At 41.7% G+C, this 14,104-nt stretch overlaps 1 long non-coding RNA gene across 1 annotated transcript; it reads left to right on the top strand.

Moving 5' to 3' along the window:
• Positions 1-1,689: 1,689 nt before the first annotated feature.
• On the top strand, positions 1,690-5,666 carry LOC135254374 (uncharacterized). The gene is made up of 2 exons (XR_010329858.1): positions 1,690-2,471; positions 4,955-5,666. It is a non-coding gene; the product is annotated as an uncharacterized LOC135254374 (long non-coding RNA).
• The last annotated feature ends 8,438 nt before the right edge of the window (positions 5,667-14,104 follow it).

A 14,104-nucleotide genomic window follows, 5' to 3' on the forward strand; every position in this document is an offset into this window, starting at 1 on the left:
CGGCTGTTCGATTGTCCGTTCGTTCGTTCGTCGGTCCGGACTTTTGAGAGCGTTCGTCTGGTTGCCATGACCATGCGTTCGTGCGATCGCCCGGCCGCTCGTTCGTTCGATCGGTCTTTCGTCGGCTCGTGCGTTCGTTGGGGGATCTATGTGGACATCTGGAACGTGGCCGACGCAATCTCGCGGCTCATGATTCCTATTGTACCCACCATAATCACCCTCTCGTTAAAACATAAAATCGTGTACATGGTAGGATGGATGTGGACTGAGTGAGTATGTTGTCCAGGGACAACGGAAAGTAACAGCGCAATCTCGCTGTGAAAGACTCCACTGTTTACTCACCAGAACATACTCCCGTTAAATTAGCAAACCTTCATCCCGGATTATAGCCACGTTTGAGAGTTGTGCTCGACAGGCGTAGGCCCGTGCATGCCCTTGGTCTCCCCTAGCCAACCACGCAGTCTTCGGACTGTGGTGGGGGGGAGCCATTGTAATATTACACACCCTAACCCTAACCCTAACCCTAACCCTAACCCTAGCCAACCACGCAGTCTTCGGACTGTGGTGGGGGGGAGCCATTGTAATATTACACACCCTAACCCTAACCCTAACCCTAACCCTAACCTAACCTAACCTAACCTAACCTAACCAACCCTAACCCTAACCCTAACCCTAACCCTAACCCTAACCCTAACCCTAACCCTAACCCTAACCCTAACCCTAACCCTACTCCAACCCTAACCCTACTCCTAACCAACCCTAACCCTAACCCTAACCCTAACCCTAACCTACCAACCCTAACCCTAGACCCTCCAACCCACCACCCTAACCCTAACCCTAACCTAACCCTAACCACCCTAACCCTAACCCTAACCCTAACCTAACCCTAACCCTAACAACCTAACCTCAACCCTAACCTACCCTAACACCCTAACCCTAACCAACCTACCCTACCCTAACCCTAACCCTAACCTAACCCTAACCCTAACTCCCTAACCCTAACCCAGCGCACCTGCGCATACTCATAAACCATACTCCTTCCACAGCGGTGGCACGCAGCAAGGGACCACTTACAAATGCATTGTTCCCATGCGATGACCGTTTGGCCATTTACAGTGTAATAAGCCAGCATACCTGCAGTTCATAAAACATTCCACAGGGTGGCAGCAGACGACCACTTATAAATTAATCGTTCCCATATGAAGAACGTACGGCCATATAGAGCACGGCATGAAATGACACGTCTTTTCTATTGTAAGGAATCCATATTAACACAGCGATCGTCAGCCAAATGGCTGATATAACTATATCGATAGATCGCTACAACTTGTTCCCACTTGTATTGAAAGATAGAAATCTACATTAACAACGTGCTCCACAAACGTTCGACATAGGCTATAGCTAGCGTCGCAGCTAAGCGAAGTGCAATATTTGTAGTTAGCATAGCCGCACAGTCACAAATAATGTCATTGTGAGCAAGTAGTGCTACTGGCTGAAACGCAAAGTTATGTGTAATAGCAGCGTCGCAGCTAAGCGAAGTGCAATATTTGGGTTAACATAGCCTCACAGTCATAAATATATGTGGCGATCCTGAAAAAAACAACAGACAGAGCTAAGAAGTTAGCTAGCTAGCTAGCTGGGCTGCAAAGCAATGTGGGGGGGGGGGGGGTTTGCATGAAATGTATATTATTGTTGTAAATAGCCAGCGTCGTAACTAAGCGAAGTGCAATATTTGTAGTTGGGTCATTCTACAGAAACGGTGGCATTCCTGTGTCTCACCTTTAGAGCAAGCAAAATACTTTATATTTATCAAAAATATATATTACATGTGATCATTAAGTCCATTTAGACTGTTCTTATAATAGTAAAACATATTTGAGTCATGTAATGAGCAATTCTTGTTTTTTAATCATTTATATAAAATAGCAAGTGCAAGTGTAACCCAGGGTTCCAAGACACATATTGAATAGATAGTGAAACAAAGAAAAATAGTAAATAACTAGTAGCAAGTAAATAAGTAAATTATCATTCAAAATGGAGACAAAAGAAAAAGACTTTTAATAAGGAAAAATACACTTTCTTTATGTGCAGAAAGATAAGTTGATAGAAGGATTAGACAACCAATGCGGATAATGATACTTGTTGTACATTTGTTGATTGGTCATGTCAGATGACAAGCCCGCCCTAACTTCCTCTGGTCAAGATGGCTTGAGCGACAGCAGACATGCGAAAATTTCTCTGAACAGATTAAGCTAATTCGAAGTGAATTACAAGTGAATTTAGGATACAATTGCAGATATTTTATTGAGGAGTGACAGTAACTTGAAAAGAAACAGATTTATAAAGAAATAACGAAGATTTGCAACGTTCTTCTATCGCCCTGTGTGACGACCGCGTGAAAGAAAATTTTCTGCATTCGCCATTAAGATCGTTGAAAACCGAACTTTGTACAACTTTGAACATATTCCTTGGTGAGTCCGCATTCTAAGACTATCTATCTTATTTCACTGCCGTAGTATCAGTTAGCTTGGGTGTCTTCAGAAACGAAAATGTTAAACGTAGTCGTAATAAAAAAAGATCCGAAAATGAAGGTTGCTAAGTAGCTAGCTTCATGTGATTTAAAGCTCTGGTAGTAGCAGCTAGCTAACTTGGCTAGCTATAGCAACTCGCGGCTAAACCGGCAAATGTGTATAATTGATGTGTGGGGTGTAGGCCGGGCTAACAGCAGGGCTGTTTCCTGCTTTGTGACTGTGGTGGTAGACGAACCAGGCAGTTCGCCACATAGCAAGCTGAAAATATATTGAAGCGGGGACAATGTGATGTAACGTTAGCTAGAAGAAGGGCATTTGAAAATTCTCCGGTTGTGTTCTGAAAGTGTATCTCCTGTGTAATCGCATATCGAAGCCACATCGGCCTACTCTTTGTTAAATGTTACTTAAAACGAATGTATGTTGTGGTACCTTTTATTAGAAAGCTAACGTAACTAGCTAGCTAGCTAGCTAGTGCTGCGAGGAAACGTCAGTGGGTGAGTTTGGAACAGAGACTGTAAAAAATATGGACAAAGCTACTGTGACGTCACCCATTGACTCTCCGTGGGTCTCTAAAACACGTTTTGAAGCTCAATGGCGGGCGCGGCCATTTTCTCGATTTGGAGCCAAAACCATAGAGTTAAGCGGTCTTGTGATTTTTACAATTTGATTGACAGTCCGGTGCGGAAAAGCCCCTCAACCTGAACGAGGCTAGCTGACTGTCTGCCGTTATATTTTAAAATATATTATCAGATGTTTACGGAGTTTAATTTCCATCCGTGACTGTACTGTGTCATGTAATCACGTTATATGTATGACATTAAAAATACAATTAGGCTATGTTCAGTTATCTTCAATGTATGCTTCTCAGCAAAACGAATATGCTTAGCTAGCATATCAGCTTGCCAGTGAGCTAGGTAGGCTATCTGTGGTTAGCTCACGCGTTAGCAATATGAACCACAGGGGAAGAACATTGACTACACTGATGGTCAATCAATCGGAGATGTGTAGGCTACTGGTGATTTGACTAGGCTAATTTTCGTATAACTGTCTGGTAGATCTGCTGTTAACCGAGCAAGTTATCGTCGTAGGTTTTCGCCAGTCAGTTAATGAGCCTGCTACTACTAGCTACTCCATCGCCGAAAAGCCAATATACGCAAGGAGCCACCAGAACCGATTCTGAGAACCACTGTCTTAAATGCCTAGCTTGTCGGTCTCTTAAATGCTAAAAACATGTTCCTTTCTAAATGCCAAGATGGTTAATTTCGTTAAATTCTGTGTGTGTGATTTCATCGTGTGTTGTATATTCAACAAATTAACCTTGAGACTCTTAATTCGCTTCGTGAAACTGAAAAAGTGTTTATCCCAAAATCGGGATTATAGTAGCTTTGTCACATGCATGAAGCATGGCCCAGGTATACATTTACGGAATGTACACGACTGACAAGCCGCCAGACACGTTTAACAGATTGAATGTTTGCCGGTTAAAGTTAGCTAGCTAGTCAAATGGCTTGGTAGCCGAAGTTGCGAACTGTTTTAGCACAGGCTACTACTGGACTACCAAATATAGCAAGCTGATTACGCTTTCTGCCAAGTAATTATTTGGTTAAGTAGGCTAAAGGAAATAGTAAAAATGACTCGGCTGCCGAAACACTTAAGAGGAGGATTATTTTATGGTCGTCTAGTGCAGCTGTAAATAGCACACGCCATAATGAAATCACCACGAAATGGGATGCCTGCATTTTCAGACTTAGCACAGGCGGACCGTAGCCCGAGCCGCAATGGCAAGGCCAAGAAGCGCCACCGCCCACCCGTGACCATAGACTGTAGCCCCTACTGTAGCTTAGTCCTCCGCAGGATTCCAGAAGTGACGCAAGCTGTACCTCATTGGTCCAGAACAAATATTGGCACTGTGCCCAAATGACGCAATAAATCATGAAATCGACCCATGGACAGTAATAAAACCAATAAAATACACCTATTATGACTATTTGTTCTTGTGAGAAAAAATTATTGACTTTGTATTTTGATCGCATTTGTACCGTAGACTTACATGGAAACCGGATATGAAAACACCTATACTGGAGCCATCCGTAGTGGCGCTAGTGAGCAACCAGGAACTACAACACCAGGAAATGAGCTTCAAAAACGAAGTCTGGTTTTGGCCGCTTGGTTTGGAAGCACTGCAAGATATGAGTAGTGAATTGAGTGAGCTAATGGTGGCTAATTCTACTTCCAGTTAATCAGAATCTAGATATGCTGACAGAATGAGAACAGATTGACAATTGATATAAGCTTTATCCAAGTTTATTTCACAGAGTAAATGGAAGGTTACAAGTGTTATACAATTTAGATGTTCACAGTGTATACTATGTCTTAATCTGAATGTACAGACTACTGATGAGTCTTTGGCTTTGTGTTGCAAGGCCGGGTTTTTTTTTTTGTTGGAGTTGTTTTTTTGTTGGTGGATTTGAACTGCTGTGCTGGATCCTGGATTCGTCCGCCCTGCTTGCCTTCCCTGGAGAGCTACAGCGGCGCGCGGACTGGCGAGCCACCCATGTGATCGACCTGAAATCTTAAAGAGAAGGAAAGAGTTCAATTGTGCTTTCTAAGATGGTGGTAGGACAAGAGTTTGAATTCTACAAACTGGAACTCAGCAACAAGTGGTCCAACAACCACACGGACTAAACTGATTTGCACAGATAGTGTTTTAGAAAAGTGTTTTGGTGTTATAGTGTGATAAGTTTCCTTTGCATAGGTACTTTCAGTAGTACTACATAAGGGTCTTGGTTTCAAAATAAAAGTCCTAAAATCTAATTAGTGACAAATCATACTAGAACCAAATAACTAATAATAGGGATTAACTGAAACACATCAAAGAAATACTAAAAGTATGGTTAAGGTATAAAGATAGGAAAAATAGTCAAATTAGTGGAACCAGAGAAAATATAAATACAGACACAAAGTAAAAGGGCTTGGGACCAACTTGTATTTTTTTCCTTTCCCCATTTTGTAGATATGTGTACTGTTGTTGTTTAATGCTTTCTACTTTGTAATAAAAACAAAGGGTACAGAGAACCAAAAAGGGAAAATTTAAATTTAAAAGAAAAAAAATCATTCTCTTACCTTTGAAATATAGATCCTGCTTCCATGTGCTTCATTCTTGATGTGCAAACCGCCTCTCTCTCGCGAGTCGAATCTCTTGTCTTCTGATCTGGTCCATACTTACCTGATTTTATCCATTCTAGTAACGGTGTTAATATTGAAGCACTTGTTACAGAGGAGAACCCCCTTACACAAGCAATTTGCTTGTCACTCAGACCATGTATCGAAGTTTAGTGCCATATTTTGAGTTAAAAAATTTTATTTTTCTCCAATTTAAATGTCATAAAGTAAACACAAATGTCACATTCATGGAATGGAGAACTTAAAAAGCTGAAATACAAATGAAATTATAAATAATATAACGGTAATAGTGGTCACCCCATATCATGTCATTGGTGTTGCTGCCTCACAAAACTTTTATTTTGAAAAAAATGAAATGACTTTTAGAAGTAATTTTTGGTTCAAGAGGTCATTGGAAGAAGTGTGATCAACATATGCACATGGTGAGTCTGCTGTCTCTCCATTTGTTATAAATTTGATGATTTATGTGTTAATTCTACATGAGGCTTTTAAATATGTCATTGGTGTTAGTCATTTCATAGGAAGGGGAATTAGAAATAGATAATAGAAATGGATTAAATTATATATTTGAATGATTTTAATATGATTGAAGACATGTGGTTTGAGGTACTGCGGTGTCCATTTTGTAAAAAACCATTTGTTCGACAAATTGTCATTGGTGTTACCGTCATTGGTGTTACTACTCCTCCTGGTAACACCAATGACAATCAGTAACACCAATGACATTCTTGTGTAAATGAGCTTTTATAAAAGCTTCAACATAAGTATTTAAAGCAAAATAGCACATTGTTTCTTTTTCATAACTTCCTATTATTATTATTTTTGTCAGGTATGGCGAAATTGAGTGCAGCTGAGAAGCAGAGGTTTTATAGACAGCGCAGGGATGCTGACCCTACACGTAGAGCAGAGTATTTAGTGAAAAGGCAACAGGGTTATGCTAATGATATAGCAACAGGAAAAAGACAGAACATAAATGATCTCAGTGAAAGGGCAAAGAGAGGTCAGCGCAAGGCATGGCGAGTCAACCAGGCAAGACACAGGCAACACATGAGAGCAGGAGAGACAGTCTTGACCCATCATCTCGGGAGTTAACCCAGCATCTCAAGGTAGAACTGAAGATTGGGTCTCATCACTATTATTTAAAGTGGTTTGCATGTGCAGTATTTGAATTAGCATAATACACGCTCAGAAAAGCCCATATAGGCTTCTTGCTTAACCAGATTCAAATCTAAGATAAACCAAAATAAACAATTGAATATCTTTGCAAACACCTTAGTGAATGAAACCATTATTATATGAAATTACAAGCGTATTCAACAACCTGGAATCAGATATCAGGACTAAAATATGTCACAGTACAAGGATTTATTTAAGCATAGTATGCATACTACACAGTGTAGCTTTGAAATAAAAAAAGCTGCAAGCTGCAAGTAATAGTAAGCACTTATTATATTTATTATTAAATTATTATTATAATAAAGCTACACTGTGTAGTTTGGATTAACTGCCCTGATTATGAACTTTTATATCTTATTAAGATATCAAAAATACAGTGCTCCCTGACTACATTACATTTACATTACAGGCATTTGGCAGACCTCTTATCCAGAGCGACGTACAACAAAGTGTATAACCATAACCAGGAACAAGTTGCAAACCCTAAGAAAGTACGGTCCAAGTACAGAACAACCGCATGTTAACTTGGACCCTGATGGTTAAACTGATTAACACTAACAACAGAAGGCAACAAGCAATCTATGGAAAAATAAAATAAATAAAAATACAAGTGTCGTTAAGCGGGCAGCCATCAACTAAGTCACCTGTGAACAGCTGCTAGTTACAACCTAAGTTTAGTCATTTACGGGGAAGGAGGGATGGGGAGAGTGCAGCCTAGAGGTGGGTCTTCAGTTCGTCGTTGAAATGGGTCACAGTCTCAGCTGTTCTGACTCCACAGGAGGTCATTACCTTCGTGGGCCAGAACAGACAGGAGACGTGTTCTGGAAGTGCAGGTGCCAAGAGGGAGGTGCTAGGCGTCCTGAGGTAGCAGAACGGAGGATCTGGCTGGCATGTAGGGTTTGAATATCTTCTGAAGGTATGCTGGGCTGATCCTTGACTGCCTGGTTGCTGGACCCAATGTTTCAATTTGATGCAGCTATAACAGGCAGCCAGTGGAGGGTAGTGAGCAGGATTACGTGGAGTGTCTGGGAGGTTAAGACCAGAGCAGGCGCATTCGAATGAGCTGCAGGGGTCTGGTGGCAGATGCTCAGTAGTCAGCCAGAAGAGAGTTGCAGTCCAGCGGGATAGCATTGTGGACAGGAGCTGGGTTAGTAGGTGGTGAGAAAGGCGGATTCTGCGGATGTTGTATAGGAAAATCTGCATGCCCGGTTACTGCTGCAATGTTCAGATTGGAGAGGGACAGCCTGTTGTCTATCATCACTCCGAGATTCTTGGCGCATGGGTGATGATGTCACTACGGTGTCCCTAAGGAAATGGAAAAGTCGAGGAGGAGGTTGGAGCAGGAAAAGATTAGCTCCGATCTTTCCCGGGTTGAGCTTCAGGTGGTGATTGTCCATCAGCTCTGTATGTCCCTCAGGCAAGCGGAGATGCGGGCAGGGACCTGTGTATCCATGGGGAGGGAGAGAAAGAGTTCGATCGTCGGCATAGAATGATAGGACAAGCCATGGGCAGATATTACAGGGCCAAGGATCTGTGTACATGGAAGAGGGACCAAGGACTGAGCCCTGGAACTCCGGTGGTGAGGGACGGTGGTGATACCTTCCGCCCAGGCAACTGGAAGAAAGGGTCAGAGAGTAGGACTCAATCAGTCAAGGACTGTGCCGCGGATCCCTGTTGCTCCAGGGAGGACAGGAGGTAGAGGGTCACATGTCAAATGCAGCGGAGAGGTCTGAAGAATCAGGACGAGGAGAGGCTGCTCGTGCGCATGGAGTGACTCACTGACGGAGGAGTGCAGTCTCGGTCGATGGCCAGGCCTGAAGCCAGACTGCTGGGATCAAGCAGGTTGTTCTCAAAGAAAGCAGAGAGCTGGTTAGATCAGCACTTCAAGTGTTTGGATAGGAAAGGAGGAGAATACGCGGTAGTCTGAATGACTGAAGGATCTAGTGTGGTTTCTTCAGCAGGGTGATGTGGGCCTTCTTGAAGAGGATGAAGGAAACATCAGAAGATAGGGATGAGTTCACGAGGAGCACAAGGGAGGATGTCTGTGTGATTGCTTGAAGGAGAGATGAGGGATAGGGTCAGGGCGCAGGTGGTAGGGCGTGGGTGAGCAGAAGCTGGAACTTCAGTGTCTGAGAGGAGAGAAATGTGAGAAGAGGACGCAGAGGCGGAGGACGCAGAGGGGCAAAGGAGCTGCGGATGTCTGCAATCTTTTTCAAAGAATGCTGCAAAGTCATCTGCAGTGAAGGAAGACTGGGGTAGAGGAGGTGGCACGCTGAGGAAGAAGAGAAATAGACTTCTTGCTTTTGTCAACTGCCGTAGAAATTCTCGCAAACCAATTCATAGCTCCATTTCTAACTAGATCAACTCTTCTCTGTCAGGAGAGACTGATAGGCTCAGAGGTCAGATGGGTCCCTGGATTTGTCCCACTTCCTCTCAGCAGCGCGGAGGCTGGCCCTGGAGGTGCGTAGGATGTCAGACATCCATGGACTGGGAGGGGATGAACGTGCTGGCCTAGGGACCAAGGGGCATAGGGAGTCGAGTGTTGAGGAGAGAGATGACGTCAGGGTGGAGGATGCAGAGTTAGTGGGGAGCTTGGAAAATGATTGAAGAGGGGAGGGAAGCAGTCACTTGGGAGCAAGAAGAGGCTGATAGGGAGCGGAGGTTACGGCGGACAGTGACAGTGGGGATGGGAGGGAGAGGGAGGGTGTGGGAGAGGGGGAGGAGAAGGAGATGAAATGATGCTCAGACGTATGCAGGGTAACCGTAAGATTGGAGCTGGAGCAGGTCCTCAGGAAGATCAGGTCTAGGAGGTTGCCTGCCTTGTGGGTTGGAGGAGAGTGTTGTAGGGAGAGGTCAAAGGAGTGAAGTAGTGCTAGGAAGGCAGCAGACTGGGAGGCTTCTAGGTGGATGACTATACCAAGTCATTGGTGTTATAATGTGTCACTGGTGTTACTGCATGTTTGTTTGCTGATTTGATATTAAAGGGGCCGTTTTTGACTTTATAATAATTTTGTGTTTGTTGATTGTTGCTTTATTTATGAGTTGGCATTTTAAGGATAGTATCATTCAATTTTCAGACTGTCCTTCGGTTATTGTTGATATTATAGCAAAAACCTGATGGCGTAAATTAAAACATGTCACACAATACAACTTTACACATACCTGATTGAAATAAATAAATAATAAAACATTTTTCTTTAAATTATTATCAACCTACTATGTCTTTGAGTATATGTGCAGATTGAATAGAGAAATACTATTCTGATAAGCTTTTAATGTTGTTTTTGGTATGAGTAATACCAATGACAAAAAGATGGCACAAGCATTCTTTGAGTGAATGTATAAAAATAATTAAAATACATTAAGCTTTCATTTTTGTGGATTGTTAAAGGCAAGAGGTTAATTAATATTGTACAATAAGTTTTGATTAAGTAAAATTAAATGCATTTCAAGACATGTTGCAATTCCAAATGCCACCGTTTCTGTAGAATGACCCAGTTAGCATAGCCTCACAGTCACAAATAATATTGTGGCGATCCTGACAAAGACTAAGCTAGCTAGCTAGCTAGCTAGCGGGGCTGCAAAGCAATGTGGGGGGGGGTTTGCATGAAATGTATATTATTGTTGTAAATAGCCAAACTGTTTGCATGTAGGCCTACATAGCGCTGCTTAACTGTAAATAGCCTGTGGGATTTTGTACAGTAGTCTTGTGAATAATCATGTTCAAACGCACTTATGTATACCCTTATGTATAAACTGCTAAACAGCACACATTCATCAGGCAATACACATTCACACAACGACAGTCATAATCCACAACCGTTTCTTACGGGGACACATTTCTCACTTCCATAATAAAACTCTTTGCAAAAACACATGATATCTCATAAAAAACACGTTCTCAACATTCAAAAATGCCAAGTTACTCAAAACTACTGATATCACAATGACGCCATGTTACAGTACTACAAACAATATAGGCTACCTTGCCTCACACAAATGACATAACATGTATTTCAAAGTATTTCAATTTTTTCCTAGTCAATTGGCCCTGTGTTTTGTAATCTTACCGTTTCACAATGTCATGCAAACTTTAAATGCTTAAACATCCCTAAAAACACTTCAAGCATGCTTACCTGCGAGGGTTACCCTAGCGATAAAACATTCCACAGGGTGGCAGCAGAGGACCACTTACAAATGCATTGTTCCCATGCGATGACCGTTTGGCCGTCTAGAGTGCAATAAGCCAGCTTACCTGCAGTTCATAAAACATTCCACAGGGTGGCAGCAGAGGACCACTTATAAATTAATCGTTCCCATATCAAGAACGTACGGCCATGTAGAGCATGGCATGAAATGACACGTCTTTTCTATTGTAAGGAATCCATATTAACACAGCGATCGTCAGCCAAATGGCTGATATAACTACATCGATGGATCGCTACAACTTGTTCCCACTTGCATTGAAAGATAGAAATCTACATTAACAACGTGCTCCACAAACGTTCCACATAGGCCATAGCTAGCGTCGCAGCTAAGCGAAGTGCAATATTTGTAGTTAGCATAGCCTCACAGTCACAAATAATATTGTGGCGATCCTGACAAAGACTAAGCAAGCTAGCTAGCTAGCGGGGCTGCAAAGCAATGTGGGGGGGGGTTGCATGAAATGTATATTATTGTTGTAAATAGCCAAACTGTTTGCATGTAGGCCTACATAGCGCTGCTTAACTGTAAATAGCCTGTGGGATTTTGTACAGTAGTCTTGTAAATAATCATGTTCAAACGCACTTATGTATACCCAACTTTAGCATGAATGAGTGTCTCTGTTAGCTTGCTGGCTAGCACCGAAGCACCAAGCCGTTACCCTCAGTTCACCTGCTATTCTGTTGCAGTGAGTCACGTTGTTACAAAACACAGGGCCAAGTGACTTGAAAGAATTCAGCAAATATTGGGTAGCATTGCTTTCAAATACATCTTATGTATACAAACAGTGGCTGTCACAAAGCGTCTAAACGCAACAGAAACGCAGGTGAAATATGTTGTACTCACGGATTTGCCGGCCATCCAACGAGCCTTGATAGAGAAAACAATCAGCAAGCCCGTAGAATTAAAGCTTCCTAGGTCGCAATTTCTGTAGCCTGTTGTCCTGCTCCGTTGTCTGTTATTTCCTGGAGATGCACTTTCAGTCTTCCTAAGGTTTATAAGCCATTTTCATAGGCTTATCTGCAGGTGGGAATCCTCTTCGCTGTTTTGCTAAGCTACAACCGGAAAACTTGATTGTGGAGAATAGGAGTAGACGCATATGTCCCAGCAGGCTTTGCATATGAGGAAATAACAACAGTGTGAGAGAAATTAGGACGAAATGATCAAATTGCGTCGTTGAAACAATATGTTTTCAGCAGGATGGGCATGTAGGTGAAGGTTGACATGATCACGGACCATAGTGCCAAGTTAATGGAGTAGGCCTAATCTAACCATGAGCGAGCTTTTAATCCTTATCGAGCGGTATATATAACAGTCGCTATAAGTCTGTAATTGTTAAGTGGACCCGAGCCGTGGATAGTTAAGCTTAACTTCCCTTAACTTTTACCGTTCGTTCTCAACGGTAGTTCTTAACACTACGGATGTAATATATTTTCGGCCGCACGTATTTTTTCGCGGCGCTGTTCCGTCCCGGATGCAGGAAGACCATTTTCGTCTCTGCCCTTAACTTTCCCCATTCATTCTCTGAATGAATTAATGACAGCGTATAGACAAATAAATTCGAATATTAAATAAGGCGTTTTGCGGTTATTTTGTGCTACGCTTCGGTAAGTCTTAATAATTTTATTACGAATTGATGTCATCGAGGTATTCTGTCATAATTTCAGCTTTAAGACCAGTAGTTTCATTTTTCCTATTTGATTTCATTATTGGTTTTCACGTCCCGTTTGTTGGCTTGTCCGTACATAATAACACTTTCATGTGAGAATACTGCAGGTAAATGGGACATGTGTATACGTGCACGTTTGTGTCTCAATACATCAGCTATTATTACCGTGGCCCTGCAATCATATTAGGGTTTAATTTACAATATGTTTCATTTCCCCCTCGCTATATTATTGCTGGTATCATCATCATTAATGGTATTGCCCCCTTTACATGTGCCTCGTGTAACACGTCACGGTCTGGACATACATTTAAAAAAAAATTATTATTACTTATTACACTATTGCTGTCAAGGCAATAAGTAATGCCATCTCTAATTGTTCATTGTCAGTACTGTCATGCAGCCATCTTAACAAACTCTTTCCTATCTATATGTTTCTATACTTACCATTATTATTATTATTATTATTATTATTATTATTAGTCAGTTTAACTATTCAATATAGAACAGGACACAGTACAAATATTGCTGCCTCCACCTTCAGACAATACAGAATTTGTGTAATGCAATTCATATTAACTACCCCTCCCACCCTATCCCCTGGATTGACAACGCACAAAAAAGGGAGATCAGTGGAAAATCATTATAATAACAATAATAATTTTCATGTTGAGAATTTGATAATACTGGGTGATAGAGCTACACAAGGCTGTGTATCAAAATGGCAAAACATAAGGTCAAGGGCATAAAGAACCTACCATTTATACAGCATCATGATGTACAGTTCCCATGAAAATATAAACCCTCCCCAAATTTTACTGTCCAGGTCTCTGTTTTAGAGTTAATGTTATTTCATTATAGCGAGAATTCTTTGGTCATCAACTGTATAGGTCCACCTTGGCCTACCAGGCCCTTTATGATTACTGAGCTCACCAGTGCTCTCGTTCTTAATGATGTTCCAAGCGGTTGACTTTGGTAAGCTTAAGGTTTGGCCTATGTCTCTGACTGTTTTTATATATATATGCCAGTCTCATAATGGCTTCCTTCCATTGGCATCCCTTATAATTGTACTGAAGAAGCAATTGAACACACCTGACTAATCAGAAACGCATGTGAATCCATTTGTCCTGAACATTATGGCACTCCTGAAAATAGTGTCATTTACATCCCCAATTCTAAAAAAGTTGAGACGGTAAATGAAATGCAAATAAAACAGAAAGCAGTCATTTTTAAACTTTGACTTGAAAAATATTGCCCAAATTTAATAAGCATTATTAAAAGAAATGGTGATGTTACATAGTGGTAAACACTCGACTGTCCCAACTTTTTTGGAGCGTCTTGCAGT

Source organism: Anguilla rostrata, chromosome 5 (assembly GCF_018555375.3).
Source record: "Anguilla rostrata isolate EN2019 chromosome 5, ASM1855537v3, whole genome shotgun sequence".
Classification (NCBI taxonomy): Eukaryota; Metazoa; Chordata; class Actinopteri; order Anguilliformes; family Anguillidae; genus Anguilla; species Anguilla rostrata.